This window comes from Oncorhynchus gorbuscha, unplaced genomic scaffold (assembly GCF_021184085.1).
Source record: "Oncorhynchus gorbuscha isolate QuinsamMale2020 ecotype Even-year unplaced genomic scaffold, OgorEven_v1.0 Un_scaffold_675, whole genome shotgun sequence".
Classification (NCBI taxonomy): Eukaryota; Metazoa; Chordata; class Actinopteri; order Salmoniformes; family Salmonidae; genus Oncorhynchus; species Oncorhynchus gorbuscha.
In genome coordinates this window covers 365,978-381,349 of record NW_025745761.1, presented here as the reverse complement: position 1 = coordinate 381,349, position 15,372 = coordinate 365,978, and the positions used below count along the sequence as shown (strand labels likewise).

Below are 15,372 nucleotides of genomic sequence, written 5' to 3'. Positions count from 1 at the left end.
GACATTATAACACATTATAACACATTATAACACATTATAACACATTCTGACTATACTGTAGGGACATTATAACACATTATAACACATTCTGACTATACTGTAGAGACATTATAACACATTCTGACTATACTGTAGAGACATTATAACACATTATGACACATTATGACTATACTGTAGAGACATTATAACACATTATAACACATTATAACACATTATAACACATTATGACTATACTGTAGAGACATTATAACACATTCTGACTATACTGTAGGGACATTATAACACATTATAACACATTCTGACTATACTGTAGGGACATTATAACACATTATAACACATTCTGACTATACTGTAGGGACATTATAACACATTATGACTATACTGTAGGGACATTATAACACATTATAACACATTCTGACTATACTGTAGGGACATTATAACACATTATAACACATTATAACACATTATAACACATTATAACACATTATAACACATTATGACTATACTGTAGAGACATTATAACACATTCTGACTATACTGTAGAGACATTATAACACATTATAACACATTATAACACATTATAACACATTATAACACATTATAACACATTATAACACATTATGACTATACTGTAGAGACATTATAACACATTCTGACTATACTGTAGGGACATTATAACACATTATGACACATTATGACTATACTGTAGGGACATTATAACACATTATAACACATTATAACACATTCTGACTATACTGTAGAGACATTATAACACATTATGACTATACTGTAGAGACATTATAACACATTATAACACATTATAACACATTCTGACTATACTGTAGGGACATTATAACACATTATAACACATTATGACACATTATGACACATTCTGACTATACTGTAGAGACATTATAACACATTATAACACATTATGACACATTATAACACATTCTGACTATACTGTAGAGACATTATAACACATTATAACACATTATGACTATACTGTAGAGACATTATAACACATTATAACACATTCTGACTATACTGTAGAGACATTATAACACATTCTGACTATACTGTAGAGACATTATAACACATTATAACACATTCTGACTATACTGTAGAGACATTATAACACATTATAACACATTATGACTATACTGTAGAGACATTATAACACATTATAACACATTATGACTATACTGTAGAGACATTATAACACATTATAACACATTCTGACTATACTGTAGGGACATTATAACACATTATAACACATTATAACACATTATAACACATTCTGACTATACTGTAGAGACATAACACATTATGACTATACTGTAGGGACATTATAACACATTATAACACATTCTGACTATACTGTAGAGACATAACACATTATGACTATACTGTAGGGACATTATAACACATTATAACACATTCTGACTATACTGTAGGGACATTATAACACATTCTGACTATACTGTAGGGACATTATAACACATTATAACACATTATAACACATTCTGACTATACTGTAGGGACATTATAACACATTATAACACATTCTGACTATACTGTAGGGACATTATAACACATTATGACTATACTGTAGGGACATTATAACACATTATAACACATTATAACACATTCTGACTATACTGTAGGGACATTATAACACATTATAACACATTCTGACTATACTGTAGGGACATTATAACACATTATGACTATACTGTAGAGACATTATAACACATTCTGACTATACTGTAGGGACATTATAACACATTATAACACATTATAACACATTATAACACATTCTGACTATACTGTAGGGACATTATAACACATTATAACACATTCTGACTATACTGTAGGGACATTATAACACATTATGACTATACTGTAGGGACATTATAACACATTATGACTATACTGTAGGGACATTATAACACATTATAACACATTCTGACTATACTGTAGGGACATTATAACACATTATAACACATTCTGACTATACTGTAGGGACATTATAACACATTATAACACATTCTGACTATACTGTAGAGACATTATAACACATTATAACACATTATGACTATACTGTAGGGACATTATAACACATTAACACATTATGACTATACTGTAGAGACATTATAACACATTATAACACATTATGACTATACTGTAGGGACATTATAACACATTATAACACATTATAACACATTCTGACTATACTGTAGAGACATTATAACACATTATAACACATTATAACACATTATAACACATTCTGACTATACTGTAGGGACATTATAACACATAACACATTCTGACTATACTGTAGGGACATTATAACACATTATAACACATTATAACACATTATAACACATTCTGACTATACTGTAGGGACATTATAACACATTATAACACATTCTGACTATACTGTAGGGACATTATAACACATTATAACACATTATAACACATTCTGACTATACTGTAGGGACATTATAACACATTATGACTATACTGTAGGGACATTATAACACATTATAACACATTATAACATTCTGACACATTCTGACTATACTGTAGGGACATTATAACACATTATGACTATACTGTAGGGACATTATAACACATTATAACACATTATAACACATTCTGACTATACTGTAGAGACATTATAACACATTATAACACATTCTGACTATACTGTAGAGACATTATAACACATTCTGACTATACTGTAGGGACATTATAACACATTATAACACATTATAACACATTCTGACTATACTGTAGAGACATTATAACACATTCTGACTATACTGTAGAGACATTATAACACATTATAACACATTCTGACTATACTGTAGAGACATTATAACACATTATAACACATTCTGACTATACTGTAGAGACATTATAACACATTCTGACTATACTGTAGGGACATTATAACACATTATAACACATTCTGACTATACTGTAGGGACATTATAACACATTATAACACATTCTGACTATACTGTAGGGACATTATAACACATTATGACTATACTGTAGGGACATTATAACACATTATAACACATTCTGACTATACTGTAGGGACATTATAACACATTATGACTATACTGTAGGGACATTATAACACATTATAACACATTCTGACTATACTGTAGGGACATTATAACACATTTATAACACATTATAACACATTATAACACATTATAACACATTCTGACTATACTGTAGGGACATTATAACACATTATAACACATTCTGACTATACTGTAGAGACATTATAACACATTATAACACATTATGACTATACTGTAGGGACATTATAACACATTATAACACATTATGACTATACTGTAGAGACATTATAACACATTATAACACATTATGACTATACTGTAGGGACATTATAACACATTATAACACATTCTGACTATACTGTAGAGACATTATAACACATTATAACACATTATAACACATTCTGACTATACTGTAGGGACATTATAACACATTATAACACATTATGACTATACTGTAGGGACATTATAACACATTATAACACATTCTGACTATACTGTAGGGACATTATAACACATTATAACACATTATAACACATTATAACACATTATGACTATACTGTAGGGACATTATAACACATTATAACACATTATAACACATTATAACACATTATAACACATTATAACACATTCTGACTATACTGTAGGGACATTATAACACATTATAACACATTATAACACATTCTGACTATACTGTAGGGACATTATAACACATTATAACACATTCTGACTATACTGTAGGGACATTATAACACATTATAACACATTATGACTATACTGTAGGGACATTATAACACATTATAACACATTATAACACATTCTGACTATACTGTAGGGACATTATAATGCATTATAACACATTATGACTATACTGTAGGGACATTATAACACATTATAACACATTTGACTATAAGAGACATTATAACACATTCTGACTATACTGTAGAGACATTATAACACATTCTGACTATACTGTAGGGACATTATACATTATAACACATTATAACACATTCTGACTATACTGTAGAGGACATTATAACATTATAACACATTATAACACATTCTGACTATACTGTAGGGACATTATAACACATTATGACTATACTGTAGGGACATTATAACACATTATAACACATTCTGACTATACTGTAGGGACATTATAACACATTATAACACATTATAACACATTATGACTATATACTGTAGGGACTATACTATAACACATTATAACACATTCTGACTATACTGTAGGGACATTATAACACATTCTGACTATACTGTAGGGACATTATAACACATTATAACACATTCTGACTATACTGTAGGGACATTATAACACATTCTGACTATACTGTAGGGACATTATAACACATTATAACACATTATGACTATACTGTAGAGACATTATAACACATTATGACTATACTGTAGGGACATTATAACACATTATAACACATAACACATTATGACTATACTGTAGAGACATAACACATTCTGACTATACTGTAGGGACATTATAACACATTGACTATACTGTAAGACATTATAACACTGTATAACACATTCTGACTATACTGTAGGGACATTATAACACATTATAACACATTCTGACTATACTGTAGAGACATTATAACACATTATAACACATTATGACTATACTGTAGAGACATTATAACACATTCTGACTATACTGTAGGGACATTATAACACATTTATAACAGGGACATTATGACTATACTTCTGACTATACATTATAACACATTATAACACATTCTGACTATACTGTAGGGACATTATAACACATTATAACACATTTGACTATACTGTAGGGACATTATAACACATTATAACACATTCTGACTATACTGTAGGGACATTATAACACATTATGACTATACTGTACACATTATAACACATTATGACTATACTGTAGGGACATTATAACACATTATAACACATTCTGACTATACTGTAGGGACATTATAACACATTATAACACATTCTGACTATACTGTAGGGACATTATAACACATTATAACACATTCTGACTATACTGTAGGGACATTATAACACATTATAACACATTATGACTATACTGTAGGGACATTATAACACATTAACACATTATGACTATACTGTAGAGACATTATAACACATTATAACACATTATGACTATACTGTAGGGACATTATAACACATTATAACACATTATAACACATTCTGACTATACTGTAGGACATTATAACACATTATAACACATTATAACACATTATAACACATTCTGACTATACTGTAGGGACATTATAACACATAACACATTCTGACTATACTGTAGGGACATTATAACACATTATAACACATTATAACACATTATAACACATTCTGACTATACTGTAGGGACATTATAACACATTATAACACATTATGACTATACTGTAGGGACATTATAACACATTATAACACATTATAACACATTCTGACTATACTGTAGGGACATTATAACACATTCTGACTATACTGTAGGGACATTATAACACATTATAACACATTATAACACATTCTGACTATACTGTAGGGACATTATAACACATTATGACTATACTGTAGGGACATTATAACACATTATAACACATTATAACACATTCTGACTATACTGTAGAGACATTATAACACATTATAACACATTCTGACTATACTGTAGAGACATTATAACACATTCTGACTATACTGTAGGGACATTATAACACATTATAACACATTATAACACATTCTGACTATACTGTAGAGACATTATAACACATTCTGACTATACTGTAGAGACATTATAACACATTATAACACATTATGACTATACTGTAGAGACATTATAACACATTATAACACATTCTGACTATACTGTAGAGACATTATAACACATTCTGACTATACTGTAGGGACATTATAACACATTATAACACATTCTGACTATACTGTAGGGACATTATAACACATTATAACACATTCTGACTATACTGTAGGGACATTATAACACATTATGACTATACTGTAGGGACATTATAACACATTATAACACATTCTGACTATACTGTAGGGACATTATAACACATTATGACTATACTGTAGGGACATTATAACACATTATAACACATTCTGACTATACTGTAGGGACATTATAACACATTATAACACATTATAACACATTATAACACATTATAACACATTCTGACTATACTGTAGGGACATTATAACACATTATAACACATTCTGACTATACTGTAGAGACATTATAACACATTATAACACATTATGACTATACTGTAGGGACATTATAACACATTATAACACATTATGACTATACTGTAGAGACATTATAACACATTATAACACATTATGACTATACTGTAGGGACATTATAACACATTATAACACATTCTGACTATACTGTAGAGACATTATAACACATTATAACACATTATAACACATTCTGACTATACTGTAGGGACATTATAACACATTATAACACATTATGACTATACTGTAGGGACATTATAACACATTATAACACATTCTGACTATACTGTAGGGACATTATAACACATTATAACACATTATAACACATTATAACACATTATGACTATACTGTAGGGACATTATAACACATTATAACACATTATAACACATTATGACTATACTGTAGGGACATTATAACACATTATAACACATTATAACACATTCTGACTATACTGTAGGGACATTATAACACATTATAACACATTCTGACTATACTGTAGGGACATTATAACACATTATAACACATTATGACTATACTGTAGGGACATTATAACACATTATAACACATTATAACACATTCTGACTATACTGTAGGGACATTATAATGCATTATAACACATTATGACTATACTGTAGGGACATTATAACACATTATAACACATTATAACACATTATAACACATTCTGACTATACTGTAGAGACATTATAACACATTCTGACTATACTGTAGGGACATTATAACACATTATAACACATTATGACTATACTGTAGGGACATTATAACACATTATAACACATTCTGACTATACTGTAGGGACATTATAACACATTATGACTATACTGTAGGGACATTATAACACATTATAACACATTCTGACTATACTGTAGGGACATTATAACACATTATAACACATTATAACACATTATGACTATACTGTAGGGACATTATAACACATTATAACACATTCTGACTATACTGTAGGGACATTACAACACATTCTGACTATACTGTAGGGACATTATAACACATTATAACACATTCTGACTATACTGTAGGGACATTATAACACATTCTGACTATACTGTAGGGACATTATAACACATTATAACACATTATGACTATACTGTAGAGACATTATAACACATTCTGACTATACTGTAGGGACATTATAACACATTATAACACATAACACATTATGACTATACTGTAGAGACATAACACATTCTGACTATACTGTAGGGACATTATAACACATTATAACACATAACACATTATGACTATACTGTAGAGACATAACACATTCTGACTATACTGTAGGGACATTATAACACATTATAACACATTCTGACTATACTGTAGAGACATTACAACACATTCTGACTATACTGTAGAGACATTACAACACATTCTGACTATACTGTAGGGACATTATAACACATTATAACACATTCTGACTATACTGTAGAGACATTATAACACATTCTGACTATACTGTAGGGACATTATAACACATTATAACACATTCTGACTATACTGTAGAGACATTATAACACATTCTGACTATACTGTAGGGACATTATAACACATTCTGACTATACTTTTGGGACATAGTCAGCATGACAACTGGAGACTAAAGACTGCCAGTAAGGCTACTGTTGTAGATTGTGAGAATCCTATAAACGACAAAATGCTAGAACAGCCATTCCATGGCTACGTTAAAAACATCATCGCTTGGCTCCGAACTCGTCTCCTCTATTGAAAAACAATGGCGTTCTTGTGCTAGTCGGTAACCTTGAGGAGACTTCTCTAAATGAGCTGTGTGACTGATGAGCCTCCACCCTCTACGGTAATGGACATAGAAATAGAATCAGAATGTTGAGGTGAATGGGGAATTCCCCATTCTAGGTATTCCATTTCTATGCTGATAGGATTCCACCATGTCAGATTGCTGCTGAGTTAGCAGGATCTACAGCCCCACTGGGTCCATAAGAAACACTACTCAACATGACTTATTCATATGTACTGTGGTTTCCTGATAGCACGTCCATCCATGGGATCCATCCAAAGCTTCACATTAGCTGAAACCACTAAAGACAAAGTGTATTCACATGTGACTGTAGGCAAAACAACATGGCTGCAGCGTCACAGGAAATGCACTGCTAGCCGATCTCACCGTCCTGCAGCTTGACCAGCCCTTGGTGGATGTAGCGGATGTAGGTAAAGAAGTTACAAACTGACGTGATCTGGAGAGAGAGAGAGAGAGGGAGAGATCAAGGTTAAATGTCTAGACTGGTGAACATGAATCCTTTTCTTATGCAGGGAATTAGACGTTGATAAAACAGAGTGCTGTGGACGTCGTAGGGGATTACAGGTTGATAAATGAGAGTGCTGTAGACGTCGTAGGGGATTACAGGTTGATAAATGAGAGTGCTGTAGACGTCGTAGGGGATTACAGGTTGATAAATGAGAGTGCTGTAGACGTCGTAGGGGATTACAGGTTGATAAATGAGAGTGCTGTAGACGTCGTAGGGGATTACAGGTTGATAAATGAGAGTGCTGTAGACATCGTAGGGGATTACAGGTTGATAAATGAGAGTGCTGTAGACGTCGTAGGGGATTACAGGTTGATAAATGAGAGTGCTGTAGACGTCGTAGGGGATTACAGGTTGATAAATGAGAGTGCTGTAGACGTCGTAGGGGATTACAGGTTGATAAATGAGAGTGCTGTAGACGTCGTAGGGGATTACAGGTTGATAAATGACAGTGCTGTAGACGTCGTAGGGGATTACAGGTTGATAAATGACAGTGCTGTAGACGTCGTAGGGGATTACAGGTTGATAAATGAGAGTGCTGTAGACGTCGTAGGGGATTACAGGTTGATAAATGACAGTGCTGTAGACGTCGTAGGGGATTACAGGTTGATAAATGAGAGTGCTGTAGACGTCGTAGGGGATTACAGGTTGATAAATGAGAGTGCTGTAGACGTCGTAGGGGATTACAGGTTGATAAATGAGAGGGCTGTAGACGTCGTAGGGGATTACAGGTTGATAAATGAGAGGGCTGTAGACGTCGTAGGGGATTACAGGTTGATAAATGAGAGGGCTGTAGACGTCGTAGGGGATTACAGGTTGATAAATGAGAGGGCTGTAGACGTCGTAGGGGATTACAGGTTGATAAATGAGAGGGCTGTAGACGTCGTAGGGGATTACAGGTTGATAAATGAGAGGGCTGTAGACGTCGTAGGGGATTACAGGTTGATAAATGAGAGGGCTGTAGACGTCGTAGGGGATTACACGTTGATAAATGAGAGTGCTGTAGACGTCGTAGGGGATTACAGGTTGATAAATGAGAAGGCTGTAGACGTGGTAAAACTCACCCGATAACGACAGAAAGGAGACACGTAGTAATAGTTGCTGGAATCACCAAACTTGATTCTGTGCTTGCAGGTTTTGGTCTGGCCACTAAGGGCACACTTTCTGTGAGGAGAGACAAGAAACAGAGAGACAGTGGTAAGAAAGACCATTCTGAAACCAAGTGGTAAGAAAGACCATTCTGAACCCAAGTGGTAAGAATGAGGCCCAGTATTGCCCTGAAAACAGCTGAATTTCACCTAATCACCTAATTCACCTAATCACCTAAAGCTCAACATCACAGCACATTGAGAGACCAGGCCTGGTCAGCCTAACTGGACTGATCATGTTTAAGGAATAGAAAGAGAGGGATGGAGGAGACACACACAGAGCGAGGGGGAGAGAGGCACACACAGAGCGAGGGGGAGAGAGGCACACACAGAGCGAGGGGGAGAGAGGCACACACAGAGCGAGGGGGAGAGAGGCACACACAGAGCGAGAGAGAGACACACACAGAGCGAGAGAGAGACACACAGAGCGAGGGGAGAGACACACAGAGCGAGGGGGAGAGACACAGAGCGAGGGGGAGAGACACAGAGCGAGGGGGAGAGACACACAGAGCGAGAGAGAGACACATCGAGGAAGAATGAAAGAAATGGTGAGAGAGCAGGGTGGAACCAGAATGAATGAGGTCTTTGGGTAAACACATTGTATTCCCTTCACACAGACAGGGAACCACTGAGAACAAAAACATCATTCCCCCAATTCTCTCTTCTTCCTCCCAACTTGAACAAATAATCTCCTTTAACATTTACATTTAAGTCATTTAGCAGACGCTCTTATCCAGAGCGACTTTAATCCACCCAATATTCTAACCAAGGTCAGAGACATTATCAGGAAGTCAATTGTCAGCGGGGATTCTGATTGGTCACGGTTGGGTGAGGAAGGAGGATAGCAGTTTCAGTACATTGTAATCTCCCCTAGGATTCTAGAGAGATGATTACTGATTCATATTGTAGACAGAGCAGAAGGAGAGCATATTAAACACAGACATGGAGATACACTATTATTCAAAAGTATGTGGACACCCCTTCAAAATCAGTGGATTCGGCTATTTCTACCTCACCCGTTGCTGACAGGTGTAGAAAACTGAGCACACCGCCATGCGATCTCCATAGACAAACATTAGCAGTAGAATGGCCTCACTGAAGAGCTCAGTGACTTTCAAAGTGGCACAGTCACAGGATGCCACCTTTTCAACAAGTCAAGCTAGTCAAAATGCTGTCCTGTTAGAGCTGCCCTGGTCAACTGTAAGTGCTGTTATTGTGAAGTGGAAACATCTAGGAGAAAAACAGTGGTAGGACACACAAGCTCACAGAAAGGGACCATCGAGAGCTGAAGTGGGTAGAGTGTATAAAGAATAAATTAGAGTCTGTCCTCGGTTGCATCACTCTCTACAGAGTTCCAAACTGTCGCTGTAAACAATGAGCAGTGGTAGTCAGCGTGTTAGCTGGGGTAGTTGTTAGCTGGGGTAGTTGTTAGCTGGGGTAGTTGTTAGCTGGGGTAGTTGTTAGCTGGGGTATTTGTTAGCTGGGTTAGCTGGGGTAGTCAGTGTGTTAGCTGGGGTAGTTGTTAGCTGGGTTAGCTGGGGTAGTGGTTAGCCGGGTTAGCTGGGGTAGTCAGTGTGTTAGCTGGGGTAGTTAGCTGGGCTAGTCAGTGTGTTAGCTGGGGTAGTTGTTAGCTGGGCTAGTCAGTGTGTTAGCTGGGGTAGTTGTTAGCTGGGCTAGTCGTTAGCTGGGTTAGCTGGGGTAGTTGTTAGCTGGGGTAGTTGTTAGCTGGGGTAGTCAGTGTGTTAGCTGGGGTAGTTGTTAGCTGGGGTAGTTGTTAGCTGGGGTAGTCGTTAGCCGGGTTAGCTGGGGTAGTCAGTGTGTTAGCTGGGGTAGTCAGTGTGTTAGCTGGGGTAGTTGTTAGCTGGGCTAGTCAGTGTGTTAGCTGGGGTAGTTGTTAGCTGGGCTAGTCGTTAGCCGGGTTAGCTGGGGTAGTTGTTAGCTGGGGTAGTTGTTAGCTGGGGTAGTTGTTAGCTGGGGTAGTCAGTGTGTTAGCTGGGGTAGTTGTTAGCTGGGGTAGTCAGTGTGTTAGCTGGGGTAGTTGTTAGCTGGGGTAGTCAGTGTGTTAGCTGGGGTAGTTGTTAGCTGGGGTAGTCAGTGTGTTAGCTGGGGTAGTTGTTAGCTGGGGTAGTCAGTGTGTTAGCTGGGGTAGTTGTTAGCTGGGGTAGTCAGTGTGTTAGCTGGGATAGTTAGCTGGGCTAGTCGTTAGCTGGGTTAGCTGGGGTAGTCAGTGTGTTAGCTGGGGTAGTCGTTAGCTGGGCTAGTCGTTAGCTGGGTTAGCTGGGGTAGTCAGTGTGTTAGCTGGGGTAGTCGTTAGCTGGGCTAGTCGTTAGCTGGGTTAGCTGGGGTAGTCAGTGTGTTATCTGGGGTAGTTGTTAGCTGGGCTAGTCGTTAGCTGGGTTAGCTGGGGTAGTCAGTGTGTTAGCTGGGCTAGTCGTTAGCAGAGTTAGCCGTTAGCCGGGTTAGCTGGGGTAGTCGTCAGTTGGGTTAGCTGGGGTGGTCGTGGTCAGCGTGTTAGCTGGGGTCGTGGTCAGCGTGTTAGCTGGGGTCGTGGTCAGCGTGTTAGCGGGGTCGTGGTCAGCGTGTTAGCGGGGGTCGTGGTCAGCGTGTTAGCGGGGTCGTGGTCAGCGTGTTAGCGGGGTCGTGGTCAGCGTGTTAGCTGGGGTCGTGGTCAGCGTGTTAGCTGGGGTCGTGGTCAGCGTGTTAGCTGGGGTCGTGGTCAGCGTGTTAGCTGGGGTAGTTGTCAGCTGGGGTAGTTGTCAGCTGGGGTAGTTGTCAGCTGGGGTAGTTGTCAGCTGGGGTAGTTGTCAGCTGGGGTAGTTGTCAGCTGGGGTAGTTGTCAGCTGGGGTAGTTGTCAGCTGAGGTAGTTGTTAGCGTACTCACTTTGGTCCTCCACACTCCACAGCAGAGGCCTTGACGACAGGCAGCGTCTGGAAGCCCACCGGCTCCACACTGAGCGTGTTCCTCTCCACTGCCTCCAAGATGGCCGACCCCAGCTACAGGAGAGGTTAGAGTTAAGGGTGAAAGTGCTCTGAAGCCCACCTTAAGTCCACAGCCTCCAAGATGAGGTCAGATGTTAGGGGTCAGGGTGAAAGTACATTATATTTATAGACAGTACTGCTTCAGTTACTTCTAGTTTTAGTCAACATTTCTAAATACTTCTTTCAGTAAGTGTCAGTTTTTCTTATCTGTCAGTACCTCTATTCTGCCACAAGAGGGCAGTGTAACAGATCAGTCTATTCAGAGTACAGAATAGTGTTGCAGGATACAGTGAAACTTCTGTATATTTTAGACTGTTCTGGGCTGCATTAGCTCCACAGTCCCCACTCATGCTGCACAGACACTGACACGCTTGAATAATGCCACTCGGACCGAAATGAAATTGTTCATTACGGTTCGCAAAACAATGTCCATACAGGCCAGAAATGTTTAACAATGCAGGAGGATACCGGTAGCTTCCAGGTTTAAAATGTAGGCTAACTTTCCTAACTCGACTACAGCTGAATTCACTACCCTCGTACTTTCTTTGTGATAATATCCAAACCATAATTCAAAACACGCTGATTTTAAAGCTGATTGTCACCACAAACTTTATTAATTGACTTAGTCTACCTTGCAGCACCAAAAACTAAATTCTCTCCTTTGCCTCCTCCTGGTTTCCAGTAGATTCCATAGCCACAATCAGCCTAACAAATGACACTCATTTAAAGAGACGGCGCACACTTCTATAAAGAAGAGATTGCTTTTTTTCCCCTACGCAAATGTTGTTAATCAGTACAATATGTTCTCTTAGCCGTCACCAATAAGTCGTACATGAAAAGGGATTGTTTGTCGTCATGAAATCAGCCAAAACAACTCCTATACACTCCTATTGAATAATATACATTCACCTGTATTATGAATAGACCTAGTCGACATCCTGATTTACCCAGTTAACCAATAGAGATGGACCATTCCAATAACTGATTACCATTATGGAGTTATGTAGTCAGATTGGTAAAAGTCTAATTGATTGTATATGATTGTATAATTTATTCTATATATACGGTTGTCTCCATGAACAATGTTGCAAGTAAAGCATTTAAAATGTAATGATATTGAACTCAAAAGCTGAGTTTATCCGTCTGGATCAAGTGCCATTCTGTAACTTTGGCTAATATGCCTTTAATATGTGTGATATAGTTTTTGTATCAAGTGATGTGATGCTATAGAGTCTCGTGATAGTTTACTATGGTATTGGTATTGGGTATTGGTATTGGGTATTGGTATTGGGTATTGGTATTGGGTTGGAAGTGAAAATGGTGGTATGGTGACAACACTAGTACAGAACACTAATTTCAACACTAGTACAGAACACTAATGACAACACTAGTAGAGAACACTAATGACAACACTAGCACAGAACACTAATGACAACACTAGTACAGAACACTAATGACAACACTAGTAGAGAACACTAATGACAACACTAGTAGAGAACACTAATGACAACACTAGTAGAGAACACTAATGACAACACTAGTAGAGAACACTAATGACAACACTAGTAGAGAACACTAATGACAACACTAGCAGAGAACACTAATGACAACACTAGCAGAGAACACTAATGACAACACTAGCAGAGAACACTAATGACAACACTAGCACAGAACACTAATGACAACACTAGTACAGAACACTAATGACAACACGAGAGGGTTATAACAGCTCCAGACATTATACTGCTCCCTGATGGAATACACAGGTTATAACAGCTCCAGACATTATACTGCTCCCTGATGGAATACACAGGTTATAACAGCTCCAGACATTATACTGCTCCCTGATGGAATACACAGGTTATAACAGCTCCAGACATTATACTGCTCCCTGATGGAATACACAGGTTATAACAGACATTATACTGCTCCCTGATGGAATACACAGGTTATAACAGACATTATACTGCTCCCTGATGGAATACACAGGTTATAACAGCTCCAGACATTATACTGCTCCCTGATGGAATACACAGGTTATAACAGCTCCAGACATTATACTGCTCCCTGATGGAATACACAGGTTATAACAGCTCCAGACATTATACTGCTCCCTGGTGGAATACACAAACTGGGTTATAACAGCTCCAGACATTATACTGCTCCCTGATGGAATACACAGGTTATAACAGCTCCAGACATTATACTGCTCCCTGATGGAATATGGATACGACCACAGGTACTAAGGAGTGAAAGAAGTTTAGACTGGTGAGTCCATCTGTGGTCCCTACGGAAGCCCAGAGGGTACTTGATGAAACCAGACAAAACAGAGAGCACTTGGTAAAACAATGTTAACAGCTAGAGTTTTAAAATCATAGCGCTGACGACATGCAGGACACAGAATAGGTCTTTATGAACTATCATACATCCTGCACTGGGCATTAGTGTACCTGGAGGAGGTGAGGGGGGTGTGTGTGTGTGTGTGTGTGTGTGTGTGTGTGTGTGTGTGTGTGTGTGTGTGTGTGTGTGTGTGTGTGTGTGTG

At 37.3% G+C, this 15,372-nt stretch overlaps 1 pseudogene; it reads right to left on the bottom strand.

Annotated features, from left to right (window-relative positions):
• Positions 1-15,372, bottom strand: part of LOC124019769 — a 110,054-nt pseudogene that overhangs the window by 19,239 nt on the left and 75,443 nt on the right.